General features: G+C 31.4%; 1 pseudogene; it reads right to left on the bottom strand.

Annotated features, from left to right (window-relative positions):
- Positions 1-2,843: 2,843 nt before the first annotated feature.
- Positions 2,844-3,337, bottom strand: LOC120201996 (annotated as a pseudogene).
- Positions 3,338-14,068: the final 10,731 nt, after the last annotated feature.

The raw sequence follows: 14,068 nt of genomic DNA, 5'->3' as shown, positions 1-14,068 counted from the left end.
ACTCCCTTTTGGTCCCTCATTTTTTGTAAGCTTTCATTTTGGTCCCTTAATTCAAATTTAACCTTGATTTCACTTTTAATTTTATCCCCCAATTTTATTTTTCTTTCAAATTAGTCATTTTTCACGTTTTATTTATTTTTGATATTTTACTGTTAATTTTGTATATATGTTTTTTTATCATTTTTTATGTGTATATATTGTTTATTATTATTATTTTTTATTATATACTTTTAATTGTTTATTTTCATTTTTTTGGGTCTTTTTGTTTTATTTTTATTATTATCATAACTATTATTTTTATTCTTGTTCTCGCCTATTTTATTTTTGTTCATGTTTCTTTATTTTATTTATTTCTTTAGTTGTAATTTTAGTTTTTTCTTAATATTATAAATTTCTTTATTTATTTTATCATTTATTTTATTTTATTTATCTAACATTTTTTACTTTTTAAGGGGTGATTTTAAACAAATCGAATATAAGTAATTTGAATCAGATTTTTAAATTTCAATTTCAATTTTTAATTTTCGCAATTAAAGGCAACCGGTAAATTAATTGGTATCGAAAAAGCGATTCAAGGGTGCTAATCCTTCCTTGACCGTAACCGACTCCCGAACCCGACATATTTCCGGTAAAACACAGATAAGATAAGATGGTATCCGATCAACCTAAATATTTTTTAAAATGATCGATGATGACTCTAACCTAATTATTCAAATCGAAACTCAATTTCAGACCCACCCGAAAGACGGCCACGACACCACAATCTCTTTCCCCTAACTCAACAGCTATCAATATAGGAAGTTCAAATTGAACATCAACATCAACGCAAATCTTAGCATAATCCAACTGCTGTTTCATAGAAGTAGCTCGATCCTTATAGAGAGGTCTACCAAGTGCACTCGCAATATACCCCAACCCCTGCTGGGAATATAACTCCAAGGGCACATGCCACATCTTCAGCCAAACCGAAGCAGAGTCCAAGCTAAGCACTTCTTGAGTCATCCCTGGCAACCATGGCCTTAGAATTATGACCTGCTGGATATGACAAGGGCCAGACTCTAAAACCCAATCTCTAACCCTCTTTGAAGGGATTTAAAAATATAGACATTAGACGCCGAAAACCTAATCTCGATAGGCCCCTCCCTGCCCCAAAGTTTGTTCACTGTCTTTTAAAAATGCTAAGAATTGGGGATTTACCCAGAAACCTACCCAACAACGCATTCTCCCACTCTACCACTATTGAGACCCAAGATTTAAGACTTCCTGAGGAGGCTTAACCAACACCTGCCCATCCCTCCCCCCAAGATTTAAGACTTCCTGAGGAGGCTTAACCAACACCTACCCATCCCTCCCAATCGGAGGAAAGAAATTCAAAGTTTGATCAACAAATAAAGACTTCCACGCCTTACCTGGATTCGCCGATTCAACCTCAGGAAACGTCGATCCAGACTCGAGAATTGTCAAACCAGCAGCCATCGGCCCCCCAACTGCGAGCAACCCAAACCCAGCTTGGTGAGAAACCAATCCATCCACAGAAGACACCAAACCCTCCTTAGAAATAACCGATCCAACTCCTTAGAAATAACCGATCCAACCCCAGGAATAGCACTAGTAGAATCAGAAGGTCCTGACCTAGCAACACAAAGAGAAGCCGTTCCAACATAAACACCCAACGACGGAAAATTTGCCAAAACCAAACCAGTGGTCTCATAAACAGCCAGCCCTACACCCACCAAAGGAGAGTCCACCATGAACCCCAAGCGAAACCCAGAAAAAGAAGGAAAGAAGACCAACGGAACGGAGAAACCCAAGAAATCCGATCAAAGCAAGCGCAGAAATCTTAGAGTCGAATCAAAACAAGCGCAGAAATCTCAGAGCCCAGAGAAGAAAAACGTGCGTCATTCACTGATATTTAGAAGAAAAACGTGCGCCATTCACTGATATTTAGTTGAACTCTGTTGATTTTCATGACGTTACTTTTATTAGTTTAAAATTTAATATATTTTAAAATTAATAAGAATTAAACTCGTGATTTTCAAAAACAAATTATGTTCTTTCAAAAAAAAATATTTTTTGAAAGATCATGAGTTGAATTTTAGCCTTTAAAAAACATATTAAATTATATATTAAAATTTTAAAATATCACATTTTCACTTATCAATATTTTAAAAATTAATAGAATTAGTTACATATTAACAAAAAATAAAAATAAAATAATCTGATAATTGATTTTTTTTATAAAACTTCTATTCTTTGAATAACGAGGTTAAAAATAAAATAGTAAATAATTATTTTATTCTTTGGAATTCGATGATTATTTTAATTTATAAATTAAATTTTATTCCATTTTAATCTAAATGTATCTTTTTAAGACAATATCTTAAAATGGTGTTGGTATATCTAAATTTTTGAATTCCTTTTTTATTTTATTCAATATTTTTAATTTTTAAATTCTCGTAGAGACAAGATGCATTAAAACTCATCAAGATCGTCATCAAATCTTAAACCTAATTCCATCTTTTTATTTATTTTCCTTATTTGATTTATGCTGAATTATTTATATATTTGTTTGAATAACTCTTAAATCCAAATTTTATTGCTTTAAAAAGTTTTCATCTGATCCAAATTCTATATAAAGAAAGTAACAAAGCATTTGACTCATTAGCACATTTCTTTGTTTTTTTCCCCCTTCTACAAAGTCCCAAGTTTTATTTATATTTATATAGAGTACTACCTCTGACACTGACAGCATTAAGATTACAACAGGACCAACTTAAAACCAAAGTACAAAAAAATAACAGTAATCAACCCCAGAGCACAAGAACTCGCCAATTTCATTCACTTCAATGGGATCGATTATAAGGATCATCCTGTGTACCCCGAGTGTTCCTTCTAGTCCCAGTATTAGTAGGCTCCCCACTTAGGTTCGTGTCTCCACCAGTGGTGGTGAAGCCAGTACCACCACCACCACCAGGGTTGATGTCATGAACGCCGCCTCCTCCGTATCCACCGGTGTCACTTCTGCTGTATCCGCCTGAGGTGAAGCCGGTACCACCACCACCACCGGCATGTCAACCTGTTGCGTAATGATGGTGAGCCTCCTGTTTCCTCAGCTCTGCATCTTGTTTCCTGTCTTCTTTTCTTTCTCTGGCCATGTTTTTTTCGATATGGTCATTTGGCTTCATTTGGTCCACCTAAAACATCATCAGTCAGTTAGTTGAAGATCACCGAGTTTCAATAAGTATAAATAAATCAAAACCTTTTCCTGCATGGTGGCCTTGCTCTTCTCCATGCCAGCCTTAGCAGAGGCAGCTGCATTCTTCATCGACTGCATTTTCAATATTTCTGTTAGGGTTTTACTATCAAAGATTGTATTTGCTGATGAACTAGGATGCTAGAAATGCGATATTGTTCCCATTAAATAAGACCCAAATGATAGTTCCCAGGCTGCCACGTATTACGACACGTGTTCTAGTTTAATCAATTGTAGTTGTTACACGTTTCGGACATTTGGCAAGCACGTAAGGCGTTGGGTGTTTATAGAGAAGTAGATCCAGACAAGATGAGATAAGGCGACACGAAGCCGCTTGTTCAGCGCATCGACGTAAAGGAAATACTTTTTACAACTTCATTTACATTTTGTTTCTAGATTAACAGCAGATAGCACAGAACATTTCATTAAATTGGTGCTTTATCACACTCACACCATTGAACTTAACTTTTTATCACTTAATACCATACCTACATTATTTCACACTAAGTGCCTTTATGGTGTTTTGCAAAATCTTAATGAAAATTTGTCACGATTGAGATTTAATATTTAGTATAAATTATACAAACAATCACTAAAATTTGAATAAATTCTCATTTTTTATTAAAGTTTTAAAAGGAAAAAATAGGTAATTAATATTATTAACACATCGATCATTCGTCGTTAACAACATTTACTGAAATAATAAAATTCTGATGTGATACATTAAATTAATAACATGACACATTTTATCACATATTTGACTCCTCAAAATATTTAACCAGCATTATTCTTCTCTCCCCTTCTTGAAATTCTCCAAATTTGTTCGCACTCAAATCCAACACTTACAATCGTGTTAATCCTGTGAGATCTGATAGTTTCGTTGATATTTCATTGCTGGCAAAATTAAGATTAATGAGAGTTGTGATCCCTGTAGAAATCAGAGTAATTCTCTGTATTTTCTTATTAATTCAATATAACATATTGCATCTTTATATATACAAATTATATATCTAAATTAGGAAACTTTAAATTAGGAAATATACTAATCCTAGGAGATATGACACCTTAAAATAAGGGATTGTAAAAAATGAATATTTACATAATCTCTTAACTGAAGGGATGGTAACGACTTATATATTTCTATAATTCTGACACTCACCATCAAGCTGAATAATATACATTGTATAATCCCAGCTTGAATAGGAATTTATTTAAAACAGGCTTTGGCAAAGCCTTAGTAAGAATGTCTGCAATCTATCCTTCTGAAGGAATGTATGAAAGGGTGGATATCTTTTTGTTGACTTGATCAACAATAAAATGCCTATCAATCTCAACATGCTTTGTTTGGTCATGTTGAACAGGGTTCTTGGCAATTTGAATGGCATATTGATTATCAGACAAAACTTCAAAGTGAACCTCCTGTTTAGTGCCAAGTTAGTAGTTTAAGTAGCCAAATTCCTTCTCATATTCCCAATGCTAGTGCTCTAAATTCAGCTTCAACACTACTTGAAATGAAAGATTGTTTTTTACTTTTCCAAGTTGTAAGGTTATCCCAAACAAAAGTGCAGTAGCCACCAGTGGATCTTCTTTCAGTGAGATCTCTGGCCCAAGTAGAGTTTGTAAAAATCTTAACAGTTTTGTCTTGTGTATTCTTGAACGTTAAGCCATGTCTTGGAGTTTTCTTTAAGTACTTGACAATTCTATTTAATTCTATCATATGCTCTTTAGTAGGATTAGTCATATGTTGACTTATCACATTTACGGGAAAGTATATGTCTGGCCTTGTCAAGGATAATTAAATTAGTTTCCCAACTAATCTTTGAAATTTCTCTCTGTCTACTAAGGACCCATATTCTTTGTTGAATCGCAAGTTTGCCTCCATTGGTGTATCAGTCGGCTTACAACCAAGAAAACCAATTTCTTTAAGTAAATCAAGTACATACTTTCTTTGGTTGATCACAAGACCTTTTTTGATATTACCACCTCTATTCCTAGGAAAAACCTTAGCTTTCCCAAGTCCTTGGTTTCAAATTCCCTATTTAACAACTTCTTCAAATTGCTAATCTCTTCCTCATCATCTCGAGTAAGGATTATGTCATCCACGTACACAATTAGGATAGTTTTCTTATTTGTAAAAGTTACCTTGATGAAAAAAGTATGATTGGCGAGGGACTGCATGTAGCCATTTTTAAGAATGACTCTAGTGAACCTCTCGAACCAAGCTCTGGGTGATTGTTTTAACCCGTATAGAGACTTGTTGAGCTTGCAAACCTTGTTGCTACCTTCAACAAACTTTAAGCCATGTGACAATTTCATATAGACTTCTTCCTCTAGCTTACCATTAAGAAATGCGTTTTTTACATCAAGTTGGTGTAATTGGGCCAAACTTAGGAGTACTCGAACAATGTTAAGTTTTTCCATTAGTGTAAAAGTTTATGTGAAATCTGTCCCATATGTTTACATAAATCCTCTTGCCACTAGTCTAGCTTTGTATCGTTGGATACTACCATTGAAGTTATACTTTACAACAAGGATCTATTTATAGCCAACAACCTTTTATTCCTTGAGGAAGGTCTGTAACGGTCCAAGTATCCTTTTTTTCTAGTGAAAAAATTTATTCTTCAACAACCCTTCTCCATTTTTGATCCTTTAGAGCTCCAGCTATGCTTGTGGGAACTTGTTCTTTATCCAAGGTTGTTGTAAATGCTTGAAAAGAAGGCATCAATGAAATAACCAAAATATTTCCAATAGGATGCTTGGTGCACTATCTAATCCCTTTTCTAATAGCAATAGAGAAGTCATCTAGAGTAGGAGAAGTGGACTTACTGATTTCTTCTTCTATTTCGGTAGTAGGACCCAAATGCAATTCTTGATAAGAATCAGATTGCAAAACAGCCTCAGGGATATATTTTCTTTTTCTTGTGTAGACACGAAGTTGTTTTGGGTGGTGTTGTTTTTGGAAGACTTTCAATGGGAGTAGGTGTATTTTCAGAAAGAGGGTTTAAAGTAGGTGTGGGTGAATTAGTGATAGGTATTACAGGATAATCAATGGGAGTAGTCACAAGTGACAAATCTGTAGGTAAAGGTAAAAATGGTGGCAATTTTGAAGGTTGAGAATGAAGATTAGGAGGATATATCTAATGTGACTGAAACTCCATGTCTTCCCCTGAATTGTAGCCACAGTAGGGATCATGCTCATAAAATATTTTATCCATAGTGGTAAAAAATCGTATAGAATTAGGATGACATCATTTATAACCCTTCTTAAGTGAATAATACTCAACCAATTCACATTTTAAAGACTTAGGATTTAACTTGGACTTATTAGAAGCAATGTTTTGGATAAAAACAGTACAACCAAATATTTTAAGTGACAGAATGGATGATATAGGTTTAAAATGGGGAAAATGTTACAAAAATATAGATTGAGGTGTTTAGAATTGTAAAACCTTACTATACATTCAGTTTATTAAATATGTGGCAGTTAATAAGGCTCCCTCCACCCTACAAATATTTGGAAACATTAGTGGTAAATAGAAGAGAATGAGTAACTTCAAGGAAGTGCCTATTTTTTTCGTTAATATCATTTTGTTGTGGGGTTCCAACACATGAACTAATTTGAACTATGCCCTTTTACCTGAAAGAATATCCCAAAGACCTATAAAAAATTCAATGCCATCATTAAATTTAAAGAGCTGGATTTTATATCCAAATTGAGAGAGAACCATGTTATAAAATTGGGCAAAAAACCAATAAATTCATATTTACCTTTCAGCAAATAAGTCCAAGTTATCCTACTGCGATCATCAATGAAAATGATAAACCACTTACAATTATCAACATTCTTCACCCGAGAAGGACCCCAAATATCACTGTGAATCAAAGCAAAAGGGTGAGAATACTTGTATGTAGAAGGAAAATAAGATGATTTAGTATGCTTGGCAAGAGAGCAAACTTTGCAAGAAAAAGAATTTGGCCTTTTATTAATGAATAGAGAAGGAAAATTTTTTGTAAGGTATTGGAAACTAGGATGGCCTAAACGAAAGTTCCATAACATAACAATATCAATTTTTCCTAAAGCGGTGAAAGATTTGGAGATCTCGGTTTTAGGAGAAGAAAAGAAGATGTAGAGACCATTTTGCAAGCTAGCCTTACCAATCATCTTCTTCGAGTTTAGTTCCTGCAAAGTACAATCAATATCATTAGAAATTGCGGAGCAATGCAATTCTGTGGAAAGTTTACTAGCAGAAATGATTGTAAGCCATATTTGGTACAAAGAGAAATTTTTAAGTGCAATTTGTTTAGTGAGAACAACAATGCCATGTCCTTCTATTTTGCACAAGGAACCATCAGTTATTTTGACAACTTTACCAAAGGTTGGGAAAAAATTGGAAAACAAAGCCTTGTTACCAGTCATATGATCCATAGCACCAGAATCGAGGATCCAATTAGAAATAAACTGAGAGGAGAAAAAAGTTGTAGCATAAGGGTTACCTTCTAGTTCTTTCATGACCAGATTACCCTATCAAGGCCCTTGAAACTTTCCAAATAGTTTTTGAAGTTCAACAATCTGTTTTTTTTGGTGAAGCTAGTGATAGATGTGGTAACAACTAGGCTTGATTTATTATAGTGAGAGTTCTTGGACTTCCAGTCTTGAGGCTTACCATGAAGCTTCCAACACTTCTCCTTGGAGTGGTCGGGCTTTTTTCAATGATCACACCAAGGTCTCCTCTATTTGGAAGTGAGAGATGATTGATGGGTGAGTAAGGCAAATCCTTCAGGAGGGGAATATGGTTCATCAGTAAGCATCACACACATTCAATTTTCTTCCTTCTTGAAAATAGAAAAAACTTCTCGAATGGATAGAAAAGGAGAAATAGCCAAGACCTTGTCGTAAACCTCATCCAGGTCCTTGTTTAAACCTTGGAGAAATTGAAAAAGCCTTTGCTGAGTGACAATTTACTGGTAAAGGGTAGCATTTGATGGATCTACCCAATCATGCTTTGCATACAAATCTAATTGCTGCCAAAGGGCGATAAAGGTATTGTAGTAGAAAGTGACGAGCATGGTTCCCTGTTTAAAGGTGGTCACCTGATCTTCAATGGGATATAATTCGCAAATGTTGTCAGTGCTAGAGTAGGTTTCGTGGACTGCACGCCAGATTTCAGTGGCTGTGGTGTGCAAAAGAAAGTTTCTACTTATACTTGGGGTCATAGAATTAAGGAGCCAAGTCATAACCTGACCATTGTCACGCATCCACTTAGCAAAAACAAAGTCAGTCGCAGCAGGCTTCTTGATTTCACCATTAACGTAACCTAATCTTTCTCTACCCAATAGAAAAATCTTAATCGATTGGGACCATTCAAGAAAGTTGTTGCCATTCAATCAATGGCAGGTGATAGTCAGACCAGATGAATCTGATTGAGCATCAGAACCAGAAAGATTTTTTGGATTTGAAGTGATCTCCGGAGTAGGAGAAGAAGATGTAGGGGAAGAAGTTGTGGGCATGATCTAGGTTGGAAAGAAATCATAACCTAATCTGATATCATGTAGAAATCATAGTAATCTGATACATTTGTATATCAATAATGTAACACACTCGATCATACACACCACTAATTAAATTGTTCTTATTAAACAAATATGAAAAAATATAATGATCTATTCTCTTTAATCATTTTTATTATTTAGTTTAAAATTTAATAAGAATATAATTAAATTATACTTTTATTAAAAGTTATAATTATTTTAGGAATTTTTATTTATTTAGGATTAGAACATTTAATTTATATATATTTGTATATTCATCCTAGCAGCAACCATCAAACACAACAGTCAACAATTCTATTCATCCTAAAAAAAGTCGTGCTTTTAAATATACATTGCTGTCGGAGAACTATATCAAGAGGAAATTAGTCTTTTTCTTCATCAAACGTCAGTCAGTTCGTGGTTTTCATACAATCATCCGTCGATTATTCATGTCGTCGTCATTCGTGCTCGTATTTCCCAGCCAAATTGATCACGACTGCCGATGCTTGTTCGTCCCCAATCTCGTGTGTAATTTTGTCGCTATTTAACTCTCCAGCCGGACTTACGAACGGGTTTTACAAACCTCTAGGAAAATGCAATAATTTTTCTATGGCTCAAGTCAACTGAACTTTACCCCAATCAATGATGCTAAAGGTACAGAGTTTATTTCAGCATTATGTTGGATTATCATTCTAAGTTTGCACTTGTTCCATTTGATATCGTTAATTCAATTATAAATTTTAGGACTGCTCCAAACTATATTTAGTATGTTTTAGTCTCCCTCGAGTTCTTCGTTCAAAATCATTATGTTGACATCGTTAGAAAAAATCCTTGGATTTATTTATCGTCAATGCAGGAGGTTTTCTTAATGAAGTTAACGGTGAAAAGAATCAGCTCCCTCATGTGCCTTTTCCTGGATTGGAACCCATCGGCCACGTATTTTTCGGTTGGACTATTTGATTGTTTTGTTTTGATAATTACTATTTCAGAGTCGGGAATAGGAAAAGTTATTAGATGGACTCGACTCATCACATAATCCGTTTATGGTTCTAATCAATAAAATTCATCCATTTCATTTTTTGAAGTGAATATTCACCTCTTTTCTACATATAAATATGGAGTATATACTTATTTAAAAGTTACTTTAAAACGAATGAATCTTATTGGTTAGACCATAGATGACGTAATAAACTGAATCCATCAAATAATTTTTCCACATGACGATGATTAGTATACACAAGAACGGATGACTGCAAATTCAGTTGTTGGAATGCATGGGATAGTCCGTCCGAGAGGGTTTTCTAGAACTCCAAGGTCTGTAAGATGGAAGTTTATTGCATTGCTAAGAGCCCCACTGACCCGATTGCCATACTTACAGTTAGTTATGATGAGTTCTTGAGGGTAGTGGTGTTCAAAAATACTTGATTCAATTGATTCGATTCGTCATCTGTTTAAAAAATACTAGGTATTTTTAATGAAAATACTCGATTTTTCGGGTCGAGTATCTAACCCATTACTTTTTTGGGTTTTCAAATCGGGCCCGAGTCATAAAATATTACTTAACCGGTACATGTTGACCAGGTATCTTGTTTCTTTTATATATTTTTATTCATAATTCTCAAATTATTTGACTCTAATAAACTAAATTCTTAATTTATTACATTTTGTCATCACAACCTTCTATATTTTTAATTTCTTAAATTATTTCACATTAGCAATCTAAATTATTTTTTAAAATAATTATTTTAACTTCAAAATATTTGAAATTTAATTATATTTTTTTAATAAATATTATCTTTCAATTATGTAATCTAAATTTTTAAAATTTATATGTGAATTATATATTATAGACTTTTAAATTTTAAATTTTAGAATTTCTTTATATAATTATTTGTAAATTATTATATAATTTAAAGAATAATAATAATAAAATTATGAATTGGGTACACGTAACCCGAAAATATGGCTACCCGAATTTTACGGGTACCCGAATGTAATGGGTCAGGACACAGGCAGATATTTTGGCACCCGAAAATTTCAGGTACCTGGTATTTCGAGTATTCGAAAATACAAGTGGCCGATTTTGAACACCCCTACTTGAGAGTACCATAAGATGATATTTGGATTTGATGGTTGTTATTTGGAAGAATATACAAGTTTATATAAATTAAGCGATTTAATCCTAAACAAATAATTTTAAAAATAATAATAACTTTTAATAAAAATTATAATTAAATTATATTCCTATTAAAATTTAAACTAAATAATAAAAAAGATTAATAGTGTATACATTATATTTTTTCATATTTATTTAATTAGAAAGATTTAGTTAATGATGTGTATTGGTGTATCATATTAGTAGTGTGTGTAGTGTACACTCTAGAATTTTTCATTTAAGAAAATGTAAATTTAAATGAATGTTTTCTAAAACAATATTTGTATTATCATAATTTATCTAAAATTATATCATCTGATTATTTAATTTTATTCAATAATATTTTTAGTTCGAGTGAATTTGAGGTGTTACAATAGTAAAGAAACTCTCAAATTATGCTTCTATCCTGGACAAAAAGGTGGAAATGAAAAGATGTTTGTGTATATATGTGTAAGATGTTTGTGTAGGATGTTTGTGTTTTGTCATTTACATAAAAAGATTCTTAATATTTTATAATTACTTCGTACTATTTAAAAAATATTAAGAGAGAGGGAGTTGATACTTATAAGGAAAAATGAGGTTAAAGGCTAAATTGTTTTGAAAGCTTAATACAATATTCAATAAGTTTAATTGATGCGACACATGTCATCATCCCATTAGTATAAATTTTTAAAAAATATATGAATTTAATTTGAAGAGAATCAAACTTGAGACTTTTAAAAATACTTATATATCAAAACTAAGAATTTGTTTAATTGTTAATACAAATATTATTGTTAAGTTAAACCATAGTCGATAGGGTTGTTCATGGACGGTTAGTTGTATCGTTTAACTTAAACGGCTGGTCAACTGTTATAATGGTTATGATATTTTTTAACCACTAAAAATGTTTAACTGCTAAATATTAATAATTTTTAACGGTTCAATTACAAGTTAACCGTGTTATTTGTCAATTTTTTTTACAATTTATATTACAAAAAGTGTAGTACTTAACACATACTTACACAAGTGTAAATGAATAACATAAAAAAGTATAGCACTTAACACATACTACACTAGTGTTAGTGAATAAAATAAAAAAGTGTAACACTTAACACATGCTACACTAGTGTAAGTGAATAAAAAAATGTAGCACTTAATGCATACTTACACCGGTGTAAGCATATATATATATCCCAATATCTTAGTACCTAACAATAAACACATAATTATATTGTGTAAGTATGTTTATATGTTTTCAAACAAATAAAAAAGAAAATAAAAAATATATTAAGTTATTTGTATGTATGTGTATATATATATATATATATTATAAATAATAGAAAATTATATTAAGTTATTTGTGTAAAAAATAATAAATTATAAATTTAATTATAAATTTAATTTGTACCAACAATTAGTTGGTATAGTAGAATGAGACACTAGGTCTCTTAAGCAAGGTCAGAAGTTCGAATCTTGGCATTTGCGAATGGAGCAAACTGGGATGGGAGGGTCGCCCTTGCCTCTGCAGTACACGATCTGGATTAGTCGGTCAATAGATCAGATACAGTGATTAATTCAAAAAAATAATTTGTAAACGGTTAACTGTTTATCAAAATTCGTAACATTAACCGCTAACCATCATTTTTAATAGTTCGGTTAATCAAAACCGTTTAATATTAATGATTATTAATTAACATGTTAAATTTAACGGTTATACCGGTTAACGGTTTCAAATTTTTTAAACACCCATACTAGACGTAAGATTTTAAAGAAAACATGAACCTAGATTATCAGTGAACTATTACACTAAGGAATGGTTTGGTAATGCTTATGAAAGAGTTTTTGACCTAAAATTTCATTTGAAATGCAAAGTATTTCTAAATAACTCATTTTTAGTAAAAAGAAAATCACGTTTTAAATGTGATTATTGACTCAAATTAAGAATCTAAAAAATGATGATTTTACGGTAGAAAAACTCATTGAAAAAACTCGTTTGAAGAAACATTCCTTAAATGAAGCCTATATTAAGTAAAATTTAAGGAAAATTTATATTTATGTTAAGTTGTACTTAATATAAGGTTTTTGTATTTTTAGATTAAATTTCATATTTTTTTGTTTTTATAATTTCATATATAATTTTTCAATTAATTTTTCAACATAATAAATAAATTTAAAAAATTATATTTGAATATTAATAAAAAAAAATTGTATATAACCATATTTCTACATGTTTTATTGAGTTGCATATTCTCTAAAAAATTATATATATATATATATATATTAATTTCTAGTTTTTAATAAAATATATTTTAACTATATATGTAGGAATATGTTTATATATAGATATAAATTTCTTAAATTATTAATTAGGTTAAAGACTTAGCTAAATTATCGTATACGTAATTTTAAAAATAAAACAGTGATAAAGAAAAAAATATTGAATTTTGTTTATAAGTAAAAATATGTTAGATGAAGCCAATTTAACCTAAATAACTTTCATTAACCATAAAATATTTATTTAACTTGGTGCAATAGTCAAGTGTTACTTTAGATTTCAAATCTCGGGTTTGATTCTCTCAAAATTCAATCTGTATTTTTTAATAAAATATTGAATTAGCTACAGTTTAACTAAAGTATAACTTTTGTCAACTATAAAACAAATACTCAACTTGGTGTAACGTTTAAGTGTTTTTTTCTCTAGAAGTCTCAAGTTTGATTCCTCTTGAACTCAATTGATATTTTCCTCAATTTTCACAAATAAAATGATGGCATATATCGTAATTTTATTGTATAAATTATTTATAATCAAAATTAAGATCAAATTAAAAGAATATGTAAATAGCGAGGATTAAATATGTTTTTATCCCAATTAAAAATGAGTCACATCATCATTTTATTCAAATTTAACAACAAATGACTCTATTGATATTAAAATAAAAGTTTAATAACCTAATTGATAAAAAAAAATTAATTAGATCGTGCAAATTGAATCGTACCCATAGTTTAATAACCTAAATTGTAATTAACCCCTCATACAATCACATCATAATTTGTAAAATTGCCTTTATTTAGGATTGATTGTTGATTAGGCTCAAATTCTTACTTGCCTCCTATCTTAGATCAGTTTTCTCACGGAACTTAATACATTT

This window comes from Hibiscus syriacus, unplaced genomic scaffold (assembly GCF_006381635.1).
Source record: "Hibiscus syriacus cultivar Baekdansim isolate YM2019G1 unplaced genomic scaffold, ASM638163v2 tig00008145_pilon, whole genome shotgun sequence".
Lineage (NCBI taxonomy): Eukaryota > Viridiplantae > Streptophyta > Magnoliopsida > Malvales > Malvaceae > Hibiscus > Hibiscus syriacus.
Note: the sequence above shows the minus strand (reverse complement) of the source record. Positions and strands in the feature narration are given on the sequence as shown.